This window comes from Anabrus simplex, chromosome 1, assembly GCF_040414725.1.
Source record: "Anabrus simplex isolate iqAnaSimp1 chromosome 1, ASM4041472v1, whole genome shotgun sequence".
In the NCBI taxonomy this organism is placed as follows: domain Eukaryota; kingdom Metazoa; phylum Arthropoda; class Insecta; order Orthoptera; family Tettigoniidae; genus Anabrus; species Anabrus simplex.
In genome coordinates, this window is record NC_090265.1 from 1,569,870,200 (window position 1) to 1,569,886,954 (window position 16,755).

At 37.8% G+C, this 16,755-nt stretch overlaps 1 protein-coding gene across 2 annotated transcripts in view; it reads left to right on the forward strand.

Annotated features, from left to right (window-relative positions):
• The window catches only part of LOC136858532 (proteasome adapter and scaffold protein ECM29), a 925,266-nt gene that overhangs the window by 137,029 nt on the left and 771,482 nt on the right, over positions 1-16,755 (forward strand). The gene's annotated exons all lie outside the window — the stretch shown is intronic.

A 16,755-nucleotide genomic window follows, 5' to 3' on the forward strand; every position in this document is an offset into this window, starting at 1 on the left:
TTGGTAACACTGTAGCCACATGTAGGGTAACTACCTCTGTCAGCATATATTATCCGTGCTCTACAGTTGGTGCAGTGGATAGTGTTTTGGGTTAGTATGCAGGAGGTTGAGGGGTCGATCTTGGGTTGAAGCGTACCGTCAGCCAGGGTGACTACGGTCCCAGGGGTGACTATGGTCAAAACTGAGGAAAAATGTTATTGATGCTTATTCATATATTATATATTTTAAAAATCTCAATTTTCAAATTTCCCTCCAATCTAGGCACATTTTTCTTTCCAGAAAGGGAAAACTTGTGATTCTAACCTGAAATGCGTTTTTCTGGCTATCATTTGTTTCAGCACTTGCTTTTTGACAGAAACAACAGTTGGCTAAACTGTTCATTGTTGCTCCTAGGTAATCACTTCTAAATGTCATCTAAAAGTGTTGTTTACCTTTGTTTATTCCTTGTGAAGGTATGTATGTAATTTTATCTTTATAAGAAATTATTTTGTACCTTAAAAGTGCAAATTTATAAACAGTAGTACAATTGTCTTGTTTTTTGGGGTTACTATGGTCATGAGTATCAACTCATTGCAATTGTCTTATGGGTTACGTTAGGTTACTCTTGTTAAATATTATATACAATTAATGTATTTATATTTTATTATTCACTTGTTTGATTCATACTTCATGCTTGTGTCCTTTTTATTTCAGTGTTAGTGGCAAAATGGTAGGTCTGTCCTAGAAACTGACAATAATTCTTCAGTTGCTAGTGACATTGCTGTGTCTGTTTTAAGTTTCTTGAAAGAAATGCGCTATTCAAAGTACAGAAATGGCCCCACAAGAAAGAAAAGATGGTTTGTCGAGCCAGGAAAAAGTGTCTCTCTGGAGGATATTGAACTTTGTCCACCTCTTCAAGATCAGTTTCAAGCAAGAACAAGTGGTGAAACATCAGTTCTACCAATCTTCAGAAAGAAGTAGAAAAGGCGTAGAAGAGAAGATTCATCAGACTCTGAAAGTGAAGTTGAAATTCATTTAAATGGATGTGATGAAGAAACTTGGAAAGAGATGAAAGTAGGACTGATAGCAGAAGAAGAAGAAGAAGAAGAAGAAGAAGAAGAAGAAGAAGAAGAAGAAGAAGAAGAAGAAGAAGAAGATAATGATGAATGCTGTAGGAAACCAACAGCAGGAGACTATGTTCTGGTTGAGTTTAGTACCAAAAAAAAACAAAAAAACTGTATTACATAGGTAAAGTGATAGATGATGATGGTGCTTGTCAAGAAGATGAAGTGAAAGTTATATTTCTTAGAAGATGTCATGAATATTTTGGGTGGCCAAAGGAAGCAGACATTTATGCTATCAATGTGAATGAAATTCTTAAAATACTACCACCTCCAGTTGAGCAAAGGTGGGGGTAAGCTAAGCTTCTATATAAAGTTTACTGGCTACAACTTGAAATGAGACAATTGTAAATAAAATTAACCACATTTTGCAAATTTTGCTTTAATGTTTGACACAATTGTAATTTTTTTAGCTTTAGAATGTAGTTAAATATAAGATTTCTTACATCAATATGCTTGGAAAATCACCTTCTGTTTGACCATAGTCACCCCCTACTAATTCCTGCATATTTAGTAACGATTCTGGAGTGATTTTAATATATGACCATAGTGTCCCCACCCCATGGGGTTACTATGGTCACTACATTTTCAGATGTGAGACAATTACTGGATGTTCGAAAAATTTATTTTAGTAAGTAGATGATACCTAACACTCTATACTAAATCATATTTCATTTTTACATGGATATCTCATAAAATGTGCATGATATTCACAAAAAACTTAAAAAAGTGACCATAGTAACCCCAGTTGACGGTATATTTTTTACGTAAATGTAGTCCAGGTGGTATGGTATCTGTCATCTTAAGCGTCAACAGCGATTGCAGTGGGTCCTTAGACACCATTTGCACCTACATACTACAATCCTAGAAATGAACAATCGTTTTCATTGGTCACCTTTGAAAGACGCCCTTTCCACGTCGTGGGCGTGAATATAAATTCACTTCATGTAATAGATGCAAAACCTGTTTTCTTTTTACCCTCCCCCAATGGTCTCATAGATTAGTCTTCTTCTTCTTAATCTGGTTACCCTCCAGCGTCGGTTTTTCCATCGGGCTCGGCGATGGATTCCACCTCAACTGCCTCAAGGGCAGTGTCCTGGAGCTTCAGACTCTGGATCTGGGGATATAACTGGGGAGAGTGACCAGTACCTTGCCCAGGCGGCCTCACCTGCTATGCTGAACAGGGGCCTTGTGGGGGGATGGGAAGATAGGAAGGGATAGACAAGGAAGTGGGAAGGAAGCGGCCATGGCCTTAAGTTAGGTACCATCCCGGCATTTGTCTGGAGGAGAAGTGGGATACCAGGAAAACCACTTCCAGGATGGTTAAGGTGGGAATCGAACCCACCTCTACTCAGTTGACCTCCCGAGGCTGAGTGGACCCCGTTCCAGTCCTCATACCACTTTTCAAATTTCATGGCAGAGCCGGGAATCGAACCCGGTCCTCCGAGGGTGGCAGCTAATCACTATAACCACTACACCACAGAGGCCGACCTCATAGATTAGTACCAACTATTATTCTTGCCTCGTTCAGGTCCATTGCATTTCGTTTAGGGCCTTACGTTACCAGTAAGCCCAGCAAAGTATTTGTTGTGTTCAGCGTTACAAAATGTTGTAAATGTAGGATACATGTGACCTAAGGTACGGTTCCTACTGTATTACAGTACGTAATGTCCAATGGAAATTAGTACCTCAACTCAGGATCGAACCCTCGACCTCCTGCATGCTAACCCAAAACTCTATCCACTGCACCAACTGTATAGCACGGATAATATTTGCTGACAGAGGTACTTACCGTACATGTGGTTACAGTGTTGCTAAATTGCCACTCTTCAACGTCCTTTTTCTGCCTGATATACTCGCAGGACCATCTTTTGTTAGAGACATTTTTTTATTGTTGGTGTGTGAGGAGTCTCACTGCGATGCCAGAGTGCACAAATTTCGCTTCACCCTGTATAGCAACAATAAACACACACTGGTAAAATTCGTGTAACGACACACATTTAAAATAGCTTATATGAAGTATATGAGGATTGCTACTCGTTGGTGGCGTAATAGTCTTATATTGTCTTGGTACATAAGTTGAGGCACTTGCTGTAAAGTTGAGCTTTGGTATGATAAACTTAATGAACACGTTAAAATCTTGATAGATATCTTATTCATAGTGAAATGCGGCATTGAGGAATAATCTGAGCGCTGTTGTTGAGCTTGAGATTGTACTAGTACGTCGAAAGGCCAGTTTCAGTGTACATGTAGGTCCTAGGATAATATGTAGGACCGAGGTTCCGCAATTCAAGCAGAACGTGAAGCTTAGAGAAATGTGTGGAAGCTGATTTTAAGATATTGTTCAATAAAGGGCAAGTCATATGAAGCAAAGGTGTAGAGAGTTATAGTGTGAAGCTTACCTTATCGCAGCGTGCCAAGAAGCTTACTCTTTGGAGAGGAGTTGACAACTGGAGCTGGTTTGTGGGAATTGAGTAAAGGTAGATAGGAGAGGGAAGTAAGGAAAGGGAGAGGCTTGAGGAGAAACCGGCTATAGGGGAAGTGTTGGGGGCGGTCTGGAGGGCAATGCAGTGGGGAGGTATGGCATGAGAGGGTGTTATGTAATGCGTGCTTACTCGAAAACTTAATACTGTAGAAGTCCACTATAGCGAGTACGGTATATAACGAGAACTCTATTATAACTGCAGTTTTTTGCTGTCCCTTAAAAATTCCTATATTAAACTGTGTGTTACCCTTCGGTTACAGCGAGAGCCCTATCACTGATGCATCCGTTATTATGAGTGATTATGCGCGCTCGATTTTTTCCGTTACCAGTATTTATGCACCCCGGCGATTATGTTGCATGTGATCAATTGCCTTCGGTATCATTTCCTCGCTATTTCCACTAGAGTTCTCTTGTCGACATTCGAAGGCGATGTCTAAGTCAATTAGAAATACCCATCGACTGCTGTTCCGTAACGAAAATTTGAAATGAAAAAGGACATATTTCATAATAAATGCGTAAATAACATGTCCGATAAGTTGTTCACTCGTTAAAAATAAAGGCTGACTAAACGATTGCTTAAATTTCATGCAAAATTCTGCAATTAAATTAGAATGGGATACACCTCGAGATATGGCAGAGTGCATAACTGATTTCAGAGATTAGTTTATATTTTCTCACGTCTGGTCAAATTACGGAAAGGCTATTATCATGTAAATTTATAGCGAGAAGATTATAATTTCTGTACTGGTGCTTGAAGTGTGTTTTCATTATACATATAATACGGTTAAGTAAGGATAGTTTAAAGGTATGGTCAAATGTTCCACCTTTACAATACTAAAAGTTTTATTGTTTAATTAAATAACATTTTTAAAGAATATAACGGTACATGTTTCAACTATCTTGTAGACATCATCAGCCAAAAAGTTTTAAGATCAAGCACAAAGGACAAGGACAAAAACAACACATTAAAATAATTTGGATTGCCGAATGCGTCAGTTAAAATAGTGAAGAATGTGCTGGAATGTTCTGAGCATAACACTTGAATGCTGTTAAAAGTGAAACTAAAAAATTGTACACATGAGATGATTCAATAAAATTGGTATATAAGTCCTTCTTGACTTGATGGTGCTGTATTGACATGTAGTGTTCTGATGTGTCGGTAAAAACTTGATAATAAGGACCACAATGTTTGGTTCTGGTAGAATTAAACATGTGATAAACATGAGTAAGGAATCCAGTAAAAAGACGTTAAGATCTTATTGGCGTGATGATGTTGACAATTCTTGTTAAGAAATTAGGCGGAATATCTGAACATAATATCGTATGTAGAATGTGCAGTGGAGGGCCCTAGAAAGAGAATGACAGCTATTGTTAGCGTTAAAAGTAGGCAAGGTTTTTTTTTTTTTTAAGTATCATTGTCATACAAAAGAAGAATGAATGAAAATTAAATGTGGCACATCCGATTACTTACGTTCTCGCCTATCCAAGAATGACTAGCTCAGCGTGGTATGGATGTTTGTGGCTAACTGGAGGTGGACTATGGAGGCTGTGTGGGATGGGAGCTGGTATGAGGGGAGAGTAGGGGAAGGCTGGAACCAATAGGACCGAGCTCGATAGCTGCAGTCGCTTAAGTGCGGCCAGTATCCAGTATTCGGGAGATAGTAGGTTCGAACCCCACTGTCGGCAGCCCTGAAAATGGTTTTCCGTGGTTTCCCATTTTCACACCAGTCAAATGCTGGGGCTGTACCTTAATTAAGGCTACGGCCGCTTCCTTCCCACTCCTAGCCCTTTCCTGTCCCATCGTCGCCATAAGACCTATCTGTGTCGGTGCGACGTAAAGCAACTAGCAAAAAAAAAAAAAAAAAAAACAATAGGCGGGGAGCGACTGCGTGGAAGCTTATTAGAAAGTTTGTCAAAATAGGAACTGTTGAGCAATGCCTCGAAAATTATGTTCACAGTTTCTGAAATTTCATTCAAATCGTAAGCAGGATTGCATTTTTGGTCTATATTAATAAATGTTTTTATAAAACTTTGAGTAAATTGGCTTGTTTTGAAAACAAAGAATTTTGAATTCCTGTTCTATGGACTCTGCCATGAGCACTCATATACCTGAGTCCATTTATAACGAAAGCCAATGTCCGGCGTCTAAAAATGCGTACTGTACAACAAAGGCATTCATATGATTTTACAAAGCACTTTTTGAGCCTGATTTAAATTTTTTGAAGGAAAAAGTGGGTTTTGTCTTGGATTCGGAGAAATATGGTGCTATAATCTTTCTAGAATGAAATTAAATGCACACTTCCATGAAAAATAACAAACAAGTAATCCATAGTCTGGACATCATCTGTGGAAATGCAAGTTTTGAACAATCTGATTGCAGTTTCATACCGATTTTAATGTGTATGGTTTTTTTTTCCGACTTTCATACAAAAATCAGGTATAACGACAATCCGCTGCCTATCTTCTTTCCTCTCCTCTGTGAGAATCCTAATTATCTCCCTCAAACTCTCCTACTCCTCTCTCATACCCCGCAATGCATCGCCACACCCACAGTTCCTACACTTGCACTCCTTAGCCATTCTTTACGGAAAAAATGAAAATAAAAGGAAAAATAAAATAACTTATGTGCAAAAAAAAAAAAAAAATGGTGGGAAATAGTGCCTGGGATAGTACTCAAAGGTCACACGACAATAAGGTAATTAATATACGACTACACCACAATACTACTAAGTCGTAGGCCTACTCAATCTTTATCCTACAACCCCCTAATAGGATAAAAACTGCTGTTGATTTCTGAATACCGAAAAGAATACATAAGAATTGCACAATTCTAAACTGCAATTAAGCCTATCCTAATTACAACAGAATTTTGGTAAGAGAGTTTCTATGGATACCTCTACTATACTACACAAATATTTTACAATAATAAAATAAGCACGCTAAATTCTAATAAGATATTACTCGTAGACTACTGTACAGTACACTACAATAATTTTAAACTATGTTCAGACGTATCCTAATTACAATACCAGCACTGTGTGCCACTATTAAGCACAAACAGAAATGAAAATTGCAAGTTTGAAATTTGCAAGAAGTACTATACTCAAAGTTTACCAACAAAGCTAAATGCTTAGACAGATTATTATTAGTACTATGCTCTAACACAGGGCCTCTCAAGGTGCATGCACCGGTGCATTGCACGGCGCAAGGTGCAAAAGACGACTACGCTAAGTTAACCAGAGTGCAGACCCCCCCATTCCTCAAGCTTGAACAATAGCGCTGTCTCTCTCTTTCCCTATGCCTGTCTCGCTCGCTTCGCCTCTCTCCCCTTTTCTCATTTGCTCTGTAGCGCTCCACCATCTGTGCCCAGTTGAGCCGAGCGTATCCGAGTCGCCCCGACACTGTTCCGAACAGGGTCGAGTCGGACCGATGCACAGTGCACAGAACCTCTGCGCCTAGGTTTGCACGCGTGAGATTTTGGGCGTTTGAGAGGCCCTGCTCTAACAGATACACACACAAAAGATACACACGAATATAGCAGGCAGTATATGGTACTATCTAAATATACTGTATGTACACTACAATTCTCAGCTGAAATAGGGTTATATGAATTTTTTCCGCTGGTGGATTACTATTATTTTCCCTACTATGCGGGATGGAGAATAAAAGTGTCCTTAAATGATGAAAAATAAGAGGTTTTCTACAATAAATTCTGTTAAAACTACGCCGGGGGCTTGAACTGCAATATTATTGTGATATAGGAATTTGATTATTAACTTTTACTCGATGAATAAACAAAGGTGGAAAGTACAAAGTATGCAGGGAACTTAGACTAAAATTTTTTGGAATAAAGTAAGTACCGTAATTATCCAGTGAAATTACCGTGTATTCTCTCTAACTTCTTTTTAAATTGAAGTTTAGAGGCGTATCGTGTTATTTAACTTAATAAATTATTACCTTCTTGATAGTTTGAACAGATATCTATACAAAATACCGGAAAAGTTGCAGCGGAAGTTACAATGAGTTACAGCTCCTTATGATAAGCTGCCTTTGTATTATACCAACGAACCTACAGATAAAATAAAATATTAAAGTTAATATTATTTCCTAAACCTAAATTCGAAACAAAGTTACACCTAGCTAGCCTACTTAACCTAGAAAATGTAATCTACTGAACACAACTGTATTACTTGTTACAAAATTGAAATATCACTACTCCCAATTTCTATCAACAAGCACTAAAACCAATATATAAATAGCACTAAATGGATCTCTCTCTCTCTCTCTCTCTCTCTCACACACACACACACACACACACACACACACACACACACACACACACACACACAAAAATTAAACAATTTCAATAGGTTTTAACTACTTTATCACAACAGAGATCATAAATGGAGCTTGTGAAAATACTGTCCCATTGTATCTATGATATCTTTCTTATTGCGAACTATATTGTCATCTGCTGTCTCCATAGCTGTAATTGCTTCTTTATCTGATCTTTTACTTTTTTACTATTCCATATATCATTTTCATATTCCCTTTGTTCCTCAGCAGGGATGTAGCGATGACCAAAAAGCATGCTTCCTAGAAAACTAGAAGACATCATTGATGAAGAGAACATAGTGATAATTGGGGATTTTAATGCACAGGTAGGAACTGATAGGTCAGGTTATGAATGAATTATTGGTCCATATGGATTTGGTAATAGAAATGAGGAGGGTGAACTTCTGCTTGATCTGTGTACACGAAACCAACTTCTGGTGAAGAACTCGTGGTTTCAGAAATGGGATAGCCACAATATAACAAGATATAGCTGGGATGGTCAGTATAGATCAGTGATAGACCTTATCATCACAGATTAGGTAAAGTGGAGAAAAGGTGCATGATGTAGAAGTGATACCTAGTGAGAGCCTTGATAGTGACCGTAGACTCCTCATTGCAGACCTAAGAATCACCAAACATATTATTAAAGTAAACAAAAAGAAAAAACCATGAATTAAAGACTGGAAATTGAAAGATCTGGAAGTCAAACAGCAGTTTCAAGAGAAAATCAGAGCTAAAATACCAGTAACAGACACAAAGAAAGGTAATGAATGGAATGATTTTAAGGCAAGTCTGGTTGGTAGTGCAGATAAAATATGTGGAAGAACAAGCAGAAGAGTTGGAGAGAAAAGAACATCTTGGTGGAATGATAAAGTGAAAGAAGCCATAATGAAAAGGAATAAAGCCAAAAAAGTTCTTGATGTGGCTAAGTCTGACAGAGGAATCAACAGCGACCAAATAGACAACAATAAATTGGAAGAGATGGCAAAAGAATGCAGATACAGGAAATTGGAAGTCAAGAGAATTGTGTGGGAAGAAAAAGAGGAAAGTTGGAAAGAATTTACAACTAAACTGGAAGAAGAAAGTAAAGGGATTTTGAAAATGATATATGGAATAGTAAAAGATACGATAAAGAAAGCAATTACAGCTCTGGAGACAGCAAATGGGAATATAGTTCGCAATATGAAAGATATCACGTATACAATGGGACAGTATTTTCACAAGCTCCTAAATGGCCCTAATGAGATCTCTGTTGAGGATGTAGGACAGAAAACAATAGAGGATGATATCCCAATTACATGGACAGAAGTAGAGCAAGCTCTCCTTATGATAAGTGGTAAGTCAGCAGGAGCTGCTGAAGTTACAGCTGACATGATTAAAGCTGCTGGTCCACCAGGAATACCTTGGCTGTATAGAGTTCTCAGAACAATATGGAAGGATAACGAAATACCTGAAGATCGGACAAAAGAGGTGATAGTTCCTATCTTTAAGAAAGGGAGTAGAAGGAAAAGTGAAAATTACAGAGGCATTACCCTCTTATCACACAGCCTTAAAATTATGGAGATCATTGAAGCCAGAATAAGGGATATACTAGAGCCGATCTTAGAAGAGGAACAACGTGGCTTTAGGGGTGGAAGAAGCAGAACAGATCTGATATTTGCTTTGAGGATGTTTGGAGAGAAACACTGGGAAGGAGGAAAAGACTTAATAATTGTGTTTATGGACCTTGAAAAGGCGTATAATAATGTTCTTGGGTCAACTATTTGGAAAAGTCTTAGAAAACTTGGTGTACTGGACTACCGTATTAGGAAGACTAATGAATAATCATTTAAGTGCATAAGCTAAATGTCATTAGCACGTGGTATAATATTTTCAGTTTATTGATCTGAAAGCTGGTAGCTCTTAGTTGACATTTTAATTTGATTTAGACTCCTTTGAACCATCTCACTTGATGTGATGTTATGACGTTATTATGAATTGCAAGTTTTGTTGACACACTGGTCAGAAGGGGCGATGCTAGAGTTGTGTGTAGATAAGCGTAATGATCGTTGATTCTAAGGCAAAGTCTCTAGGCTTGTAGCGAAAGTAACTTGTGTTGTGATCTTATGATCTTAATTATTATGTATCAACTTCCTTAAATCACAAATTTTACAATTGACTGTTGGATTATTCAACTTATTCATAGTTACAAGCCTTATAAAGCTATCAAATTAAAAAATTTGCCATATGTTAATTTTTATACACAACCTTTTAAGATTCTTTTTTAATACAATCCTATTGCAACATTAGTTCATAGGTCAATCAGGTGCCTGATTTTAAGGTCTAGTCATGGCTGGTGATTCCTACATAATTAAGGCAAAACATGTACCATATCTTTAAATAATATATCAACGAACAATTTAATAAGGACAAGGTCCTAATTGTGTGTGTTTATTGTATTGATTAGGTGGATAAAATAATAAAATACCTTGTTATTATATAAAACCAGGGGATGTTCCGTTAGTTTTATAATTGGTTTAGAGGCCTGTTCTTCACTGGAAAAAATACTGATCAATAATTCATAGAGATAACCTTAAGTCAACATAAAAGTAATTGAGAAGTCTCCACCTTATCAATACATTAATTTATGTACTAAAGTAGTAAATTCTGTCAGTACCGGTTTCGATCCCTAGGGGATCATCCTCAGCTGACACACAAAAAGATTTATATAATTACAAAAACATCACATATGGGAGATTGTACCTTCATTAATAGTCCAATTGAATCAGACATTGAAAGATTGTTTGTTGATATATTAGTGGATTCATCTATTGGCTTAAAAATACCATTGCGTGAGGTATATAACTTTGTTATGTCTAGGTTATTGAACATCAAGTGGATTTTACACTTGTTCATATTAATTATAAAACTGAGATAAAGTTTACACTTACACTAGTGTTTGTAATTGCTGTACAGGCTTAAAAATCTATAGTATTGAGGCATATTGTTTCATTGTATCTAATCTAAAAACACCAAGGAAGTTTTTACATTTCTTGCATTCATTCTGTGACGTTACATTTTTGTAAAATTAGTCCAATTGGACCAGGAGTTAAAAATACTTATTAAAATACAAAGGATTCTGAATTTAAAATATCATACAACAAGGAATTTTAAATTCAGAATCCTATTCAGGGATCGAAACCGGTACTGACAGAATTTACTACTTTGGTAAATAAATTAATGTATTAATAAGGTGGAGACTTCTCAATTACTTTTATGTTGTAGTATCTATCAATACGGACATGAAGCTAATAGATTATAATAACCTTAAGTCTTCAATTTATAGTGTCACAACCCTATGCAAGTGATGTAGAAATTGAAAGAAAAGCAGTCAAAATCCAGTTCTAAATTCTGACTTTATTATGGGTAGACCTGGGCGATTATTATTATTATTATTATTATTATTATTATTATTATTATTATTATTATTATTATTATTATTATTATTATTAGCATCGTCATCATCATCATCATCCAGCAGGCATCAACAATGAAGAAATATAATTTTGGTGAAGCTGGATGATGTCTGAATTGAATCGATTAGCTGTTGCATATGGTGTATTTTTTAAACTTGTAATTGTCCGTAATAGGTGGATTGGAATACTGACCCGTCCCGTCCTTGACAAAGGGAATCCAGTGTGCTACGTCTTCAGGTACGTTTCATGTATTCATGTGGCAGCATGGATAGTAACGAGATGAAGTTGGAACCATCAAGTCCGAAAGACAGGGATAGAGTCCCATTTTCACGGAGCAGTAGCACAGGTTTGATTCACATTCTGTCATCGTTGGCCCACAACAGAGGTGAAGCTGCGAGGAGCGGCAATATGAGTAGCAGCAGTGGTCATAGCATTACACATCTTTCATGTGTTATATGCGGTTATCGGTTTGCGAGATCTTAAAGGTTCAATGGTTTCCTGTTGAAGCCCACTACAATATAAAATAGACCAATCCAAGCTATATGAGGATATTTACCCCTAATTTGAATATTTCTTATGCACACTTTGTTACATGGGAAAAGTTTAATTTGGTTCCCATTACATCAAGACACTGTGTACAGTAGAGTCTCGCTCATCCGACCTTCTCTTATCCCAAATTCCGTGTTATCCGACACTGGTAGACTTAATTTGAACTTTTGGTGGTGACTAAATTCAGGCACACCCAGTGTGGAGGGTGCAACCGTGGGACAAGCACTGGACTGACCGCTGGCGGCAGGATAGTTTTTTCTTTCCTTTTTTTTTTCCTCAAGGACAGGTGCAGTGAGTCTTCAGTCATTGTTCATTGTAGTATTGGTTGGGTGCGGATATTATAGTTTTCGTATCCTCTGTGAGTATGGCGAGTAGACTGAAGAAAGTGATTGTTTCTATGGAAGACAAGTTGAGTGCGATAAAGAGACTGGACAAAGAAGAAACTCTTCAAAAAGTGGCTTTAGATTATGGTGTTGGACGTATTACAGTTGGAATCTGGAAAAAAAAAAAAAGGGGGGGGGGGGGGATGGAATTGAAAAGTGGTGCTCTACCAGAGCAGAGAAAAACAATGAAAAAAATGTGAGTACGGAAAAGTAAGTGAAGCACTATTTCTTTGGTTATCTCAACACCAGGAAAAGGACCTACCAATATCTGGCCCCTTTCTGCAAAAAAAAGCTGTGGATTTCCAGGAGTAGTTTAACGAAGGGGACCCTAATTTTACTGCCAGTGCTGGGTGGCTTGATCGGTGGAAAAAATGGTACGGCATTAGGCAGCTTAATATCTGTGGGGAAAAATGGTCAGCTAAATCTCGTGAGGTTGTGAAATTTAAAAACGAATTTCAGGAAATAATTCTTGCTGAAGGATTAACCGGTGATCAGATTTTTAGTTGTCATGAGACTGGGCTAAATTTCAAGATGCTGCCATCAAAAACTCTCGCAGCCGAAGCCGAGACATCTGCACCTGGCTACAAGCGTAGTAAGGAAAGAGTTACTGTTCTTGCCTGTAGTAATGTTTCTGGGAACTTAAAAGCAAAATTGCTTATGATCGGTAAAGCAAAGAAGTCTAGGGCATTTAAAAACATTTCTGTTAATGCTCTTCCAATCCATTACATGAATCAGAAGGCTGCCTGGATGTCTGCTGACATCCTTACAGACTGGTTTTTTACGCATTTTGTTCCAGATGTAGAAAAATTTCTAGCTTCGAACAATCTCCCTAGAAAAGCTCTTCTTCACTAGACAACACTCCATCACACCCAAATGAAGAGCAACTTACTGTAAAGTGGTGACATCAAAGTCATGTTCCTCCCTCCTATGCCAGCCAATGGACCAAGGTGTGCTGGAAACACCGAGGAGGAAATATTGGCAGAAACTCCCTTCATCCCTGATAGAGGAAATGGAAAATAGCAACGACATGATAGAAAAGTTAAAACGAATCAATATGAAAGACGTGGCATAGGCCTACTGGATAGCAGTCTTGTTAAGAAGATGAAACGACGACATTAGCAAAGTCTTGGAACATATTGTTGAGTGAGGTTGAACATCGAGAGGAGGTGGTACAAGAAGACATGGAAAAAATTGTGCCCTTACTGAATTGCATTTCTTGCTGTGAGGATGCTTTGACTAAAGATGTAAGTGCTGCGCACAAGATCAGCTGTTTGAAATAACTGACCCTGTTGTTATTGATTTTGTGAATGCTAATGAGAATGAGGATGATGAAGAAAGAGGCATTGCAGAGCAAAAGGGAAGAACGATGACTCACAGTAAAGGATTAAGTGCATTAGAAATGGCCTTAACCTATGTTGAGCAACAGCCGGAAGCAAGTGCAACGGAGGTGTTGATTTTTCGTCGATGGTGGAATCTCGCAGCAAGAAAATGTGGATCATCAGGCAAGCAGGCATTGTTGACAAGTTTATTTTCGTAAGACATTTGGAATGTTTTCGTTCAACACTGCATGTACTGTACAATTGAATTGATAATTCAATAAATAGAGTACCGTAAAACATGTCATTATTTTAGTACTAGAGTATAGCCTTCCTGTTGGTTTCAGTTCATCTTCAAAGTTGTTCTGTATTATCTGACATTTTTGGTGATCCTATGTACTCCAGGTCCTGTTCAGGTCGGATAATCGAGACTCTACTGTATTTACAAATCAACGAACAATTTTAAGACTTTCATTGCACTGGCTTGCCACACAAAAAATATTTGATGTTTTTATCACTCAATAGATGTACTTTCTATTTCGTGTATTTTAATTTGGTGGTTCATCCACAGTTTTATGGATATTTTAATTCTCATTGTTCTCGCTTTAATAATCTAAATGTAATAATGGTTTAGTACTTATATGGCTGAAGATGTCAACAAGATGGATGAAACATGTAGTGATAATTTCTCTCAGGTGATGTCTTTTATCTGATTAAATATTGTATTGAATTGGTGGATCCTTAACAGTTGTATATGTTTAAGTGATGATTGCGATTGTAGGTAGTAACACCAGCTGGAACATGTGGCAACGCAACGTTCCTTCACCATTGCTTGGTGCCGTGTGCTTATGGCTGTCGGAAAAACACTCAGGTGGTTTTAATAGAACTGTAAAGGAGGCCACAGAGCTAGTTACAAATAGGGAATTGTGAATGTATTTAGTAAATTCACAGAGATTTTCTGACTGAACACTGAAAGACATTACAGTCTATAATGTATGTACTGTACCAGGAAGGCATTGGCCCTGGCACATATAAATTAAGAATTTTATTTCCAGCATACAATTCAAGTCCGATACGTGAACAGTGGTGTGAGAGAATGTTCTAGTACCTACCACACTTCACGAGCAAGTCAAACGAGGTCACGTGACGTCACCGCATCTTGCAGCTTCCTTTCCCTACGGACGTTTCTAGACTGTTTTCATGAACTTTTCAATGCCTGGACCGATTAAAACGTTACCAACGCTGAATTGTAGCTAATATTATGGAAGTAAAACCCTGCAAATTTGAAGTCAATTTGTCTAGTGGTTTTCGAAATATAACAATTTAAAGTTTGGGAAGAATGATCACCCTCTTCGTCACCTGATTCCTAGCGCCGCCCACCTGGCATGTATATATAGGCCACTGGGCCAAGGCCATAGAGAGAGCAGTCTGACCAGTGCAGCGAGTACAGTCTGTCAGTGCAGTCTCGTCAGTGCAGAAAGTATGCTCCATCGCGATTCGCGAGGACATAGTCTTCGCCATGATCGAACGCCGTATAACTAGTAAAGAACGTTGTACCATACGAGAAGTTTCCAACGCGCCGTGACGACGGTAAAATTCTAGATGTTTCTTGCAAAGTGAATTATCATAATATCACACTTGTGAAATTAACTGAGCAAAACTATAATTTGGAGGGAGAATTCAAGTATCCGATATTTTGACGGACTAGTACACGACATCGTGGAGTTCTAATTTTGTGTAATTGTCAACTATGACGATATCTTAAATTATCGTGTGTGGCAAATGGAAATCATAATTTATGACAACTTTAGTCATTCTAGGACACATTCCTTTTACAACAGTATATCAGTAAACTGTGTATAACTTTATTTTCTTAACATTCGTCCCATAACAGGACAAGACTTTGCTATTTTTCCCAGTGCACTTTTTCGATATTTCGACCAACTCTGTAAGAAACCCAGTGAACATTAAGGACTTTTTATAGTAATATTAAATAATTCAGACTAGTGTGGTATAAACACGACCATAAAATTACCTTAATCTGTCAATAATAGTTGTTCAGAGACTGTGATAAAGACTGTTGCAAATTACATTTTCAAGTGTTTATGAACTGTGCTTCCTACTCCACAATCATATTTTCAGACGTAATCAGTGACGATTATGAACTGTGTTTTCTGCAGCAAGGACTGTGAATATTAATTTAATATTGTAAAATTAGAGTAAGAACAGAACTGTGCATTACAACAGTGCGTGGTAATAATATCCGTGATTACTGAATTTAATAGTGCCAATTGAACTTTCCGTGTGCTAATATCACCTCCAAGAGCAACGGAAATCTCGGCGAAATATTACGAGATCCTGCTACATCAAACATTTCTTCATCTATGGTACCCATCGAGGGACGTCGAGGAGGGAGATTGACGTGGTATCTTCACTGAACATCGCCGGTGCCGAGTTAGTCTTCGTCCGCACTCCGCGGAATGTTCCAGACACCAAGTCTCCAACTCCAACACTCGTAAGCAGATATTCCTATTCTGAATGAGTAATCACAAACTGACTGATTTTTACAAAACACTTGATGCAGTACAGTGATATTACCAGTGATTTGTGTGGATAGTAATCCATAATTTTCTCGTCATTTCAAAGAAATTCACATTTTGTGATAAATTCATTTTCAAAGTTACTAATTAATTCGAATTCACGTTACCTAGATAAACTTTAGGGTTTTCAAGTGCTTTATTATCATTTCGTTCAATTCAAACAAACTGAGAGACATTCAACAAGAGTTTAAATTTTTTTTTTTTGCTAGTTGCTTTACGTCGCACCGACACAGATAGGTCTTATGGCGACGATGGGACAGGAAATGGCTAGGAGTGGGAAGGAAGCGGCCGTGGCCTTAATTAAGGTATAACCCCAGCATTTGCCTGGTGTGAAAATGGGAAACCACGGAAAACCATTTTCAGGGCTGCCGATAGTGGGGTTCGAACCTACTATCTCCCGAATACTGGACACTGGCCGCAATTAAGCGACTGCAGCTATTGAGCTCGGTTTTAAATATTTTATTCAACTTTTCCATGACAAGTGTGTGTTAATTTTTGTGATTTAAGACTTAGAAAGACTGTAGGTCAGCAC